Here is a 15104-nt window from a genome sequence, read left to right on the forward strand (position 1 = left end):
GAGTATTAATTTGTCCCCACTTGCAGGGGTTGTGCAAATGGTGGAAGGAGCCACCTCTTTCCGTCCAGTGTTGGGAAGGTCAGGCATCGCAACCTCTGACACACTTGGACGCTCCTTGGGGATTTGTGATACCATCTCAGAGCACACAGTTCTTTTCTGTGCTCTTTCCAGCTTAACTATTTTCATTTTTCTAGCGGGAGTATGAGGGCTTCCATAGTCATGTGAAGTTGAACCACTAGCCATGAACATAGGCCAGGGCCTCAGCCGTTCCTTGCCACTCCGTGTGGTAAATGGCATATTGGCAAGTTTACGCTTCTCCTCCGACGATTTTAATTTTGATTTTTGAGTCATTTTTTTACTGATCTTTTGTGTTTTGGATTTTACATGCTCTGTACTATGACATTGGGCATCGGCCTTGGCAGACGACGTTGATGGCATTTCATCATCTCGGCCATGACTAGTGGCAGCAGATTCAGCACGAGGTGGAAGTGGATCTTGATCTTTCCCTATTTTTTGAACCTCAACATTTTTGTTCTCCATATTTTAATGCGCACAACTAAAAGGCACCTCAGGTATACAATGGAGATGGATGGATAGTATACTTATGGATGACGAGTGACTGACGACACAGAGGTAGCTACAGCCGTGGACTACCGTACTGCGTCTGCTAGTATAGAGATGATAATTAATGATATAAAAAAATATATATATAACTACTGTAGGTATATATAATATAATGACGGACCTGGTGGACACTGTCAGCAGACTGCTAAACTACTAGTATGAAGAAGATAGAAAAAAAAAACCCACCACAGGTAAGTACACAATTATGGACGAGCACTGACGACACAGAGGTAGCTACAGCCGTGGACTACCGTACTGCGTCTGCTAGTATAGAGATGATAATGATATAAAAAATATATATATATCACTACTGCAGGTATATATAATATAATGACGGACCTGCTGGACACTGTCAGCAGACTCCTAAACTACTAGTATGAAGAAGATAGAAAAAAAAAACCCACCACAGGTAGGTATACAATTATGGACGAGCACTGACGACACAGAGGTAGCTACAGCCGTGGACTACCGTACTGCATCTGCTAGTATAGAGATGATAATGATATAAAAAATATATATATATCACTACTGCAGGTATATATAATATAATGACGGACCTGCTGGACACTGTCAGCAGACTCCTAAACTACTAGTATGAAGACGATAGAAAAAAAAACCCCACCACAGGTAGGTATACAATTATGGACGAGCACTGACGACACAGAGGTAGCCACAGCCGTGGACTACCGTACTGCGTCTGCTAGTATAGAGATGATAATGATATAAAAAATATATATATATCACTACTGCAGGTATATATAATATAATGACGGACCTGCTGGACACTGTCAGCAGACTCCTAAACTACTAGTATGAAGAAGATAGAAAAAAAAAACCCACCACAGGTAGGTATACAATTATGGACGAGCACTGACGACACAGAGGTAGCCACAGCCGTGGACTACCGTACTGCGTCTGCTAATATAGAGATGATAAAGATGATAGAGATGAACAAAAAAAATATAACACTACTGCAGGTAAATATTTATATAATATAATGAATGACGGACCTGCTGGACACTGTCAGCAGAATGCGTTTATAGAATAAAAAAAAAAAACACCACAGGAGTGTTTGTTTAACTTTTTCAGGCAGACAATATACTGGTGGTCACTGGTCAGTCACACTGGCAGCAAAAGTGTGCACTGTACTCCTGCTATTAACTGCACCCCAGTCTCCCCCACAATTCAGCTGTGTGAGCAGTGAGCACTCAGCACAGTCAGATATACATAGATGATATTATCATGCAGCACACTGAGGCTGAGCACAGATATGGTATGTGACTGCGTATCGTTTTTTTTCAGGCAGAGAACGGATTATAAATAAAACTGGTGGTCACTGGTCACTATCAGCAAAACTCTGCACTGTACTGAGTACTCCTAATGCTCCCCAAGTAGTAAATCAAGTGTCTCTCTAATCTATTCTACACGGAGAGGACGCCAGCCACGTCCTCTCCCTATCAATCTCAATGCACGTGTGAAAATGGCGGCGACGCGCGGCTCCTTATATAGAATCCGAGTCTCGCGATAGAATCCGAGCCTCGCGAGAATCCGACAGTGGGATGATGACGTTCGGGCGCGCTCGGATTAACCGAGCAAGGCGGGAAGATCCGAGTCTGCCTCGGACCCGTGTAAAAAGGCTGAAGTTCGGGGGGGTTCGGATTCCGAGGAACCGAACCCGCTCATCTCTAGTACATATGCGATCAACATCGCTGCGATGGGCGGCGATGAATGTTAATACATCCCGCCCAGAAAGTTTCCTTTGAGCGCCCATATGTTAATGACAAATATAGGGGTGTGGCTTTAAGGGGAAGGGGCCACATAATAGTTCCAATTCAGATTACACAGCACAGTATTGTCTTTTATTCACATTACACCGCTCAGTAGTACTCCTCTTATACACTTTACGCCACACAGTAGAGCCCCTTATACAAGTTACACAACACAGTAAAGCCACTTATACACGTTATGCCACACTAGAGACACTTATGCATGTTACTAAGCAGCTTCTAATGCAGAGAGAGGTGCTGCAACAGCCGGGCCAGAGATATGTGCTCCAGCAGCGGGGACACAGAGAGGGGTGCTGCAGCAGCCGGGGCATAAAGAGGTACTGCAGCATTGGGGGCAGAGAGTGGTGCTGCAGGACAGAAGTAACTCTGCTGCACAGCTACAAGCAGACAGTGAGACATATAAAGAGGGTGGCAGAATTCCAGCATGTACCGATGTCAGTGTGTCCTGCTGTCGCCTCTGACCTACCCTGACACTTATTGAGTCTCCGAGTCTGAGTCAGTGTGCACCACCTCTGCTTTTCCAGCGCTCAGAACTCGTGCTCCACCGGAGCCACCCTCGCTACACGCCTGATCATACCTCCCAGCAGCACAGACTTTGTGTGGCCTATGGCCCCCATTTTACATGTCACACATAAACAGAAAATTAGTTTCAAACACAGCACTACAACTAATTTAAAAATGGGGCCCATAGCTACTCACTGTGCAAGTAAAAAACATGGCACTGATAGTGACTCACCACCAAAACAAAATCCTGTCCCCCAGCAGCGCAAGCGGTTCCTGTCCTGTCTTTCAGGCCGCTGCTGTGCTGCTCCCTTTCTCCTGGACTGGTCTGCCCACAGCCTGCCTGTTCCTCAAAGGAGGACGCGATGCCACAGAAGGCAGGGACAAACAGGGAAGGGCGGGTTGGCGCTGCCGAGTGTAGCGTAGTACGTCATATGACATGTGATGTCACAGGTCATACACAAGGACTACTGGGACCTGGGGCTTACAGTTACCGCCTCCGGCCCGTTGCTGGACTATTAAACCTATTTTTACATGCATCCAATTGCGGGCCTGGCCCCTACACCTTAGGGCCTCTCAAAGCCTCGGGGCCTAGTATGAGGGTGCCCTTTGTACCCCCCTGTTGCCGGGCCTGCTAATGAATGGCCCTTTTTGCCCACATATGTAGAGATTATTTTAAAGCATTCTCAACACTGTATAGACAGGACAGATCGCTCAGTCATTTTTCTTCTTAATATCACGTTGCTGGTCAGAGATGTTAAAACAGCTAAAGCAGTAAACACAAACTAATAATACAACCAAAATAACCCCAAATGCAGGTATGTATAGGAAACCCTCCATTACTTGTTTAGGCATTCAAACACACAACAGACATGGGCCCTCATTCCGAGTTGTTCGCTCGCAAGCTGCTTTTAGCAGCTTTGCACACGCTAAGCCGCCGCCTACTGGGAGTGAATCTTAGCATCTTAAAATTGCGAACGAAAGATTCGCAATATTGCGATAACACATCTCTGTGCAGTTTCTGAGTAACTCGAGACTTACTCGGCATCTGCGATCAGTTCAGTGCTTGTCGTTCCTGGTTTGACGTCACAAACACACCCAGCGTTCGCCCAGACACTCCTCCGTTTCTCCGGCCACTCCCGCGTTTTTCCCAGAAACGGTAGCATTTTTTCACACACTCCCATAAAACGGTCAGTTTCCGCCCAGAAACACCCACTTCCTGTCAATCACATTACGATCACCAGAACGATGAAAAAGCCGTGAGTAAAATTCCTAACTGCATAGCAAATTTACTTGGCGCAGTCGCAGTGCGAACATTGCGCATGCACACTAAGCGGAAAAACGCTGCGATGCGAAGAAATTTACCGAGCGAACAACTCGGAATGACCCCCCATGGTCAATGTTTAAAATTTACATTTACTCAATCAAATTTAAATGGCGACATGAGTGACAGCTGGATTGCCCAGTTTGTAGCCACCAGCACACAGGCTCCCTCTACTATTTCTTTTCCATACCCTCCAACATTTTATACTCCAAAACCGGTACAAATGAGGAACAGGGGCGTGGCCATGGGTAAAGGGAATGTGACCTCGCCCCCTTTCCTATACTTTCACTGGAAATTTGGCGAGTCAAAAATCGGTACAAAGCCCTTTGTGGCCGGTACAGACCATAAAAAAACGATACTGTACCAGCCAAAAAGGTACAGTTGGAGAGTATACCTTTCTTCAATCTGTTCATGTTGCAGCCTAGAAATACTATCTGAGAGCCAATGTGTGAGCTGCAAACTAGTCTGTTTCATCTCTTCTTAAGTACGGTTTCTCACTTCAATATTTACTGATGGCTGAACTCAGCAATACTCCAATACTAGTTATTTCTAAACATACTTCTATATATTGAGCAAACAATCCCCCCCCCCTTCCCCCCTCAGAAGGTGTTTGTGTTTGCAGGTGTATACTGTATGTCTGCCAGGGGTGGGGGGCATTCTCAAGGGTATTTGACAGCATGTATGGTAGTGGGGGCCCCCACAACTTCATTGCCTCTGCGCCCCCACCTGCCTTAATCCAGCTGTGCAGGTATGTCACAGACATCTTTGGGGTGTGACTCCTAAAACTGCTATCCTGTACACAGAAAGCATGGTGCCAGCATCTCAGATTCCATGGCCATTCTATGCGACCAGGGAGCCGATTATTGAAAGATCAATGACCACTGCTGCATATGTGCATACCTCCCAACATTAGGTTTCTTTAAGGAGGGACCCTCCTCCAAAAAGGGTGTGTGGCCTATTGAAAAGGGGGCGTGGTCTCACATGAATGACGCGACCGCGAGCCACGCCTCCAATTTCCGTCACAATGGGGGCATGATCAGCGCTCTGTGAGCTGCTGGCCATGCCCCCAATCCCTCTGCCTCCTGGGAATAGACGCTCCTAACCTCAATAACATTAATTTCCACTCATTTCCAGTCTATTCTGAACACCTCACAATATTGTTTTTAGGCCTAAAAGTTGCACCGAGGTGGCTGTATGACTAAGCTAAGCAGCACAAGTGTGCGGCACAAACACCTGGCCCATCTAGGAGTGCCACTGCAGTGTCAGACAGGATGGCACTATTCAAAAACTAGTCCCCAAACAGCACATGATGCAAAGAAGAAAAAGAGGTGCAACGAGGTAGCTGGATGGCCAAGCTAAGTGACACAAGTGTGCGGCACAAACACCTGTCCCATCTAGGAGTGGCACTGCAGTTGCAGACAAGATGGCACTTAAAAAAACTAGGCCCCAAACAGCACATCATGCAAATAAGAAAAAGAGGTGCAATGAGGTAGCTGTATGTCTAAGCTAAGCGACACAAGTGTGCGGTACAAACAACATGGGACGTGCTGGAATTTGCCCAGATGTAATACACGCACAATATTGATGGCACAGGATAGCGTACCCCTAAACCACACACACACACACACACACGGCAAAGCCTGTAAAATTAATTTGGATAATAACCCTTTTATTTGGAGCTATTATAATAATACTAGGTGATTCATCCTGCCCTACAGGCGCGCTTCACACTGTCGTAAGCAGCAGCGTACACCACTGTGACTGCCTCGTCACTGGAATGACTGATGTACAGGACACTACCACTGGTCTGATGCAGCACAACACAACAACACTGTAAGGGACTTGTGGTTGTTGTTGTTATTATTATAATACTGTAGCAGTGGACATATAGCAGCAGCGTATATCATCACTGCAATGACTGATGGACAGGACACTACCACTGGTCTGATGCAGCACAACACAACAACACTGTAAGGGACTTGTTGTTGTTATAATTATTAAACGGCAGCAGTGGACATATAGCAGCAGCGTATATCGTCACTGGAATGACTGATGAACAGGACACTACCACTGGTCTGATGCAGCACAAACACTTACAGCAACACTGCAAGGGACTTGTTGTTGTTGTTGTTGTTGTTGTTGTTGTTGTTGTTGTTGTTGTTGTTGTTATTATTATTATTATAATACGGCAGCAGTGGACATATAGCAGCAGTGTATACTACTGTGACTGTCTGGTCACTGGAATGACTGATGGCCAGGACATTACCACTTGTCTGATGCAGCACAACACAGCAACACTGTAAGGGACTTCTTGTTGTTATTGCTGTTGTTATTATTATTATAATACGGCAGCAGTGGACATATAGCAGCAGCATATACCACTGTGACTGCCTGGTCACTGGAATGACTGATGGCCAGGACACTACCACTGGCCTGATGCAGCACAACACAGCAACACTGAACTGATGCAGCACAACAAAGCAGCTATGGACATATGGCAGCAAGAGGACACAAACACTGTGACTGCCTGGTCACTGGAATGACTGATGGCTGATGCACAGGACACTACCACTGGACTGATGCAGCACAATACACCACCACTGAACTGATGCAGCACAACACAGCAGCAATGGACATATGGCAGCAAGAGGACACAAACACTGTGACAGGACAAATACAGCACAAGACACTACCAGAGAGGACACTGAGAACGGAGACGCGTCCTCTCTCTACACTCTCCAATGCCAGAGTGAAAATGGCGGCACGCGCAGCTCCTTATATGGAATCCAAACCCCGCGAGAATCTGACAGCGGGATGATGACGTTTTGCCTCGTTCTGGTTTTCGAGTCAGGTGGGAAAATCCGAGCCTGGCTCGGAACCGGACTCGAATGGTGAATTCGGTACGGTTCAGTTCTCTGAGACCCGAACCCGCTCATCTCTATCAGAAATACAAGACTGGATTGTTGTTGGCTGGGGGGAGGGGGGTCTAAGCAGGATTTCCTCATGCACCTTGGGGCCACTTGCTTTTTGTCATGGTCAGATTAAGAGAAGAGGGGCCTGTCTGCAGGCTCCATGCGAGCCTCCTTCTCCTCTCTGGCAGCGACCACAGCATTATAGACTCTGGCTTTATGCCTGAGTCCACTGAATATGGGCAGGACTCCGAGTACATCTCTACTGCCCATGCACAGGTCTCCAAGGACAACTCTACTGCACACGCGCAGGTCTTCGAGGACATCCCTACTGAGCATTTGCAGGTCTCTGAGGACATCTTTACTATGTACATGCAGGTATCAGAAGACATCTCTACTGCGCATGTGCAAATCGCTAGGGAAATGGCCGTCCCTGTCACATCTAAATCTCTCTGCACATTTTACATGTCCCCTACCTGCTGTGCAACATGGCTTTTGGCAGACAGATCTCTGTGCACGGACATACACGGTGAGTGTTTGCATACAATGCATGCACAGATGAGAACTTATGCATTTTTGTGTATATACGTCCTTTGAGTTGTACAGAAATAGGATGGATTTGTCTTCCTGTGAAAAAGGGAGTTTCAGGTTGGCAACTGGGAGGCATTAATGGCAATGGGAGCAAGAGGAATGGCCTGACTTATGAAAGTGCCATAGTAGGGTGAGGTGGGTGTCGTAGGCATGTATCTAAACGTCTGTACATTTCTATGTCGTGCACAATGGCCAAACTGTGGTAGGCAGTGGAGTTGGCTGCCACCGGGCTCTTGACCTCAAGGGGGCACATCTCCTTCATTGTCCCCCACTGCCTGACGATCGTTCGCTGCGGAGGAGCTGTGCCAGTGACATGGAAGTTGTCTCCTCATATACACAGAGCTGGCACTGGCTGCCACTAGGGGGAGCTCCAGAGCGCAGCTCCTCCCATGCCCTTCCATTTGAGCTGGCCAAGTGAAGCTCTCTGGTCCTACGTTGGGCTGATAGCAACAGGTAGGCTTGCATTGGCAGCACTTGCCTCAAGCTGCACTGTGTGGGGATGTGTGTAGTTGGAGGGGAGTGCTGGGAGGTCTTTAAAAAATGTTGGCAGCACCATGCTTCCCAACTGTCCCGATTTTCGTGGAACATTCCCATTTTTTGGGGACTGTCCCGCTATCCCACCCGTGGGCCGCAGTGTCCCGCGGTGGGGGAGCAGTTGGGAGGCTCTGTCTCTCGCTGCCCTGCCCTCCCGCGAAGCCATGCCCCCTGTGAATGCCAATTTTTTTTCTCACAAATATTTAAAATGCCCGCTCTAATATATATTGTAAATGCCTGCACCTATTATTACCATATCCCATGAATGTGCGCTATACATCGCAAAACACTGCATCCCAAAAGATAAAACAATACACCCACACATTATCTGAGTTCCAAAGCTCATTGATGTATATATTTGTTATTAAAAGGATAGGGATTCAATATATATTACAATGTACAGTATACCTATAGTTACAACTCATACAGTAAGCAGTTAATACATACAGTTACATACAGTTACAGGCCAGCAATAGAATTACCATTCCCTCCAATGCATCTTATGTCTCTCTCTCTCTCTGTAAATAAATACAGGAACTGAACTGGCAGCAAGTCCATCATCCTCTGAGACCAAAAAAAGCAACTGAGCTCCTGTGTGATCAATGTGTTATCTAGTTTCTGGGGGAGGGGTTCACGATGAGTCACCAGTCCCTTTGTATATGGTAATCAGGTTCAGCCTTGAAGACATCCAGAGGGCTGGCCTGAGTTTCCTGTCCACTGTCCTAATAAGAGTGATTTTAGCTTTTATACATTTAATCATAATTATCCGCTGCAATGTCCCACAACTTCACAACAAGCATCAAATGAATCTACACATCAATCTGGTTGCTTCAATAGTAAATATGACCGGTCTATCTTGTTTCATTCAAATAATACACATACATGACACCACTCCATCATATACAATTCTAAATCATCATCATGTCTGGCGCTTGATACCACCACAATTATGTACTGCATGAAATAAGTGTCGATTCCATCTCTGTGGCATGTCCGTGTTTATGCGTGTGTTACCATATATTGCTGTGCTCGCTGCGCGTATTTGCAAGTATAGCGACTTATATGTGTGTAGAGTTTGTATGTTCTCTTTATGTAATTTTTTTTTTTACTTCGACAGTCCACCCTTTGGCAGCAAACAATAACTGCCATCAATTATTAACATAAGAAAAAAATATTTCATACCATAATCGGTGACCTAGACACAAGTATGTATGCATTTCACAAATCAGACACTTGACTATATTTGGGGAAGACAGGGAGGAGGACAAGACATCATCTATATGCACTCAGCGGCCACGGGACCACTGGTTGGGTGTGGGACAACATTCAACCTATAGAGTATGCTGGGACAGTGCTTTGGCCTATAATGTCTGATTTGCGACGAACATTTCACACATACATGTACCTGCGTCTTTGTACACTGATGTTTGGATTCGATTGAGGTTCTGCAGGGTAGATGAAGAAGACACAAACAAATCGTGACAGTGACATATAAAATTTTCATGATCTATATATTCCTATCATTTTCTGAACATTGTTTCCATTTCTGGACCGTATGCTAGGTCTGTTTAATCATTGAACAAGGGTTATAAGTAGTGTCCTTCCTAAATAACATAAACCTTCGGAGTTCGGGGAGAGCCACTCATAAACCTTTCTTCCACATATATTAATGAGCTCTTTATCTGCAATGTGCGAATAGCCATTGTCTGATTGTTCCTGATTACCTCTGAACTCCATAACTACTAGACCTTTGATTTTTCTCTGATTTTAACAAACTGATCGGCTAGTCCTGGGATCCTATAAGGAAATCACTCCTTCCTACAGAACCAGTTCCAGTCCCACACTCGACTCCTCATAAAAAAAACCTCGCAAAAATAGAATATCCTGAAAAAGAAATGTTTGTCAGCAGGAAAGAGAGAAAAGAGAAATAGAACAAAACTACTCTTGTTCATAACAAATCAATTACAATGACTGATCTTTCTGCAATTCTTTAGTACGCTCAGGTAGTGTCCAACAGTGCCGCCTCTCAGTCTTCACGGAACAGAGTCTCTAGTGATACGAGGTTCTCTTTGCCTTGCTCTTTGAACACACAGTTCACTTGGAACACACAGTTCACTTTGCTCTCCACCTTGCTCTTTGAACACACAGTTCACTTGGAACACACAGTTCACTTCGAACACACAGTTACCAAACTACACAAACTTGATGAATGTGAGCAAGAAACTACTTTGTCACGAGTTCTCTCCAGGTCAGCGACCTTCTTGCAGTGGGACGAGTGGACCCAAGTCTTTCTTTCGGCGACCTTTAGTGCTGTCAACAAAACTTGGTATGGTCCTTCCCACCTGTCTATTAGGCAACCTGAGCGTAAGAACAATCACACAGTCTCTTGGTTCACAATCAAGACAGTTAGTATTTGGCATACCAGCAATCAACAGTTTCAAGTTCTTTTGTCAAGTTCTCAAATGCTGGCTCATCTCAATAAGGTACTGTACTGTCACCTCATTGGTGTATTTCTGATCATTGTGCGGATCAATCATGACATGAGGTTGTCTTCCAAAAACAACCAAAAAGACACAAATACCAAAACAAAAACAAAAACAAATTTCGAAAAGGGTGATTCGTTAAGTGAAGATCTGGGAGTGGTTCCGAAGCTACTTAATACTAGTGGCAGTATCTATGATCACAATAGTACAATTTCAGGCTTTGCTCCTACTTCTAGGGGTACCATTATCTGCACACAAATTTCTGCGCAATTTTTCTTTGCGGTAAACACAGCAGCATCCGTGGCGGCAGGAAATGCCTCTACCCAGTTTGAGAAAACATCAGTGCACACCAATACATAACAATAATTCCTAAAGGGTGTTAACTGTACGAAGTCGATTTGTATTTCCTGAAAAGATCCGTCTGCAGGAGGGATATAGGATGGCTCTGTTGGTATTGCTTTACCAATATTCTTCCTCAAGCAAGCAAGACAGGTCATTGCTCTCTTTACCTGCATGAGAATAGAATCCTGGCGCACACCAGTAGGCTCTCATCAGCCTGCACTTACCCTCTTTGCCTAGATGAGTCAGACCGTGTGCCACCTCAGCTAGACTTGGAAGGTATGCTCTGGGGGCTACTGGCTTACCGTGTCCACCTGCCCACAGTCCTGAGGACTCCTGGCCATACCCCTTTGTCCTCCAGACTGCCTCTTCCTGCAGGGAACACAATTTTTTTTATTTTAATTTTCTATCGTGTGTTTGCAATGTAGAGTACCATGAGCATAACTCAAAAGAAAAAAGAAACATCTCTAGAGGAGAGAAAGAAGAAGAAAATGAAAAAGAAAATGTCAGGTTTGCCATTCACCAACAGGCATATCAGTGTCTATACAAAATTTCCCTTCACCAGTATTCCCATTCTCCACCCTTTGTGCATGACAAGGCACACTGCAGTAATACTGGTGTCATCGTGCTGTTGAGATATACTGGGTTTGGGCAGAACTCTGAAGGACCTAGGCATGTGGAGTTTGAACTGTACTTGGATCCATGTATTGTACCACCCTGTGTGAACGCAAAAGATGATGAGGAAACTGTAGAGAAACAGAATAGAGGTTGGTGACAGATGAGTTTGTAGAGGTGAAGAAGATTTTATAAAAATTTGACAACTGGATTGGGCACTACGGGGAAGTGATTCTCTACTTGGTCTACTCCCCTTAAAAAAAATTCTGTGTTTGTCGTATCACTATTGGGACTATCCCAGCCATCAATCCAGTGTCCTGTCCATCCTAAATTCATAGGGAACCCGGTATCTGTGAGATAATTTCCTCTACCTGTGATGGACATGCATCTAGAACAGTAGAATGCAACATTAGTCTTCAAGTTTTGTCAAAGGGTAATGTTGCATTTATTTTGTTCTTCCCATTAGCCGAATCTGTGTTTTCTATATGGCTTATGATTCCTTACTATATGTCCCTTGGTCCCGTCTATGTGTTTAATAATGTGGCTTGTGTTTTCTGTCTAGGGGATCTATATTGACTATGTGTCCTACTACTCTTACAATCTCTGGCAAAATGCCCTTCCTTCCTACAAGTGTAACATATTATTGACCATTAGGGATCTGGGGTTTGGACTGATGGGTCTTTCCTGTATGTGCCAGTATACTTACCGTCCTCAACCTCTCCACCTGTTGTTCTCTGCGCCTAACACTATTCTTGTGATGTTCAATAGCACACTATCTAAGATTAGCTACTGTGACCTTTCCAATTTTGCAAAGAAGTCTGCACCCTGACACTCAATGCCTTATTGAGCCCGTCCATTTGCACAGATACAGCCACCTCCTATTTGCCGAATTAGTGTTTACCAATGATCTTATCCAGATGGAGAGTTTTCTATTTCTGCAAGAGACAAAAAAAAAAAAAGTTTAACAAGCTTCTAGGTCATGCAAAGTATTTCATTCAATCCTTCTCATTCCGTATTAAGGGTCTGTACATGGTCCAACAAACATTTCCGAGCTCATCTTGACTAGGGGCATTACTAGGAATGAATACTTCTTATATGGTAACTGAAAGAAATACCCAGGGGTTACCTTGTCTCTGTCCGCTTTCCTACTGGCAAATACTAATGTGCAGACAGGTTTTTTTTTATCCATTTCTGACGTTACTTTCTTGATTTTTTTTATTTTTTTTTATTTTTGGGTTTTACTATATATGTACACAAATGATACCATACTTACCTGTTCCACTGGTCTCAGCCACTTCCCCCACAGGCTACTGCTCTTCTTTTACCAGTTGGATACTCCTCTGGGTGCATGAGAAATGGCTGAAAACGATCAGGTCACCTTCTCCTCCTAAATAAAACTTCAACATTCCTTAGTACATATATAGGTTACAGTCATATTTTTCATATTTTTATTATTTTCTATAGTTTGTATGCTGGCCGTAACTGCTTCCACATCTACATATGGCGGTGTACTTGCATTCTCTTTTTTCTTCCTACTTGTTTATTGTTGCTACAAGTTCAAACAGTTCTTATATTTCCATTCTTGTCTTATATGACTTTGGTTAGACATACCACCTGCAATACCTTAGGATCAAACTCGCCAACCCCTCTTGCTGTCACAGGTTTAAACAATTTGTATGTCTGACCCTTTGTTTTCGGGATTTTATCAGACATATTCTTATCCTTAAGTTCTGCAATACCTCTGGTTCAAAGCTGCCCACCTTAGGGAATGGTACCCTATCTTTGTCAGTCATACATAAGCATTCATTGCATAAAACTTCTGTGTGTAAACCATCACTTAGACCACTTCAGATTTTTCACACATGACCTTCTCGGTCCTAACTCTTCTGCCTGAACCGTGGCTACCATACGTCCCTTAGTTGAGCAACTGGCTCCCATAATTTGTGGGTCTTGCCTTCTCGGCTATTCCCACAAATACCAAAATACTAAATATAAGGCGACGGTGAAAGTTCTCCGAGCGCTTCCACCCAATCTCGCCCACGCTGGCCAGTACTACCATACACTGTTGATAGCGAAGGCAATGTACCCAACTTAGGGCTCCTATCAGACCTTACAACACCGTAATTTCTTTCGGTGGAAGTTCTGTTTGGAATATTTTCCTGAGAGAGGCAGCGAAAAATTCCTTTTCAGTATCTTTCAATTGGAATTGTTTGCAGGGTGAAAAACAGAGAAATTAGATAACTATCCTTCACCCTTTCCAGTGAAGCCCACCAGGGAGATTTCCCCACGTTGTCAAAGAAAAACCCCTTTGTCTATACAATCACGTCTGCGTATGCTCTTCCACAGCGCATATAACACAATAATATCACGTTGCGCTGTGCAGAACAAACGGACATGTGATGCAATAGCACAGCCTATAGATACTAGTTATCTATATGCCCTACGATTGCTGTAGACCACTTAGCCTAGACCACTCCAGACCACTTTAGACCACTTTAGTTCCTAATAACGCAGGGAAGCGAACCCTACGCCACCGGGCCTCTGCTAACCCGGTGTTACCACTTCAGACCACTTCAGACCACTTTAGACCACTTTAGTTCCTTAAGTTCAATATCCACTCACCCCTACGTTCGCTCACTCAAATACACTTTGATTTTTCTGTACAGAAAATTTTAATTCATTCAGATAGGCAGCTTAACCCCCATAGGCAATACAGTTTTTAAACTAAATTTAGAGTAACCTGCATTTGAAATCTGATAGTTTTGTGCTATTGTATTAAATGTCTCCCACCTTTGAACTAAACGACACTATCATGTAATTTGTACTTAGCGCACTTATTCTTATGCACTTTGCGTAAACACGCGACCGTGTGTGTCTCTTACGCTGCGTGCGCAGTCCTTTACTTTGTCTGAGACACGTGTACAAAACCCTGCGTCTGCAATAAAACAAATCCCACAACTTCTATAAATGTGAGCAATACTAACTATAATCGCTCACTTAACACAACACACAGTTTCTTTCTGTATAAACCTTTACAACCAGGCCAGACTGCGTTTGTGCTTTAAAACATTTATTTTAGTTTTAACTATATAGCAACAAATGTATTCCGTTTCACACAGATCTATAATGACTCTAGCAATGATCAATAATTTAAATTATATGATTCAGATTGGATAGCTATCCTGCAGAACATACACTGATATAAATATACACATTATAATAATATTATATATAATATATATTTGTATAATATATATACCACTTGACTCTCATAGAACCCACACACAGTACACACCTACTGAATGAATGCATTTCCTTCAAAGTCTCTAATTTGCATATCAACAGAGGTTCATATGCCTGTTCAAGAGGGTAGTGGGACAGGTTTATTAACATTTCA

This window comes from Pseudophryne corroboree, chromosome 6, assembly GCF_028390025.1.
Source record: "Pseudophryne corroboree isolate aPseCor3 chromosome 6, aPseCor3.hap2, whole genome shotgun sequence".
In the NCBI taxonomy this organism is placed as follows: Eukaryota; Metazoa; Chordata; class Amphibia; order Anura; family Myobatrachidae; genus Pseudophryne; species Pseudophryne corroboree.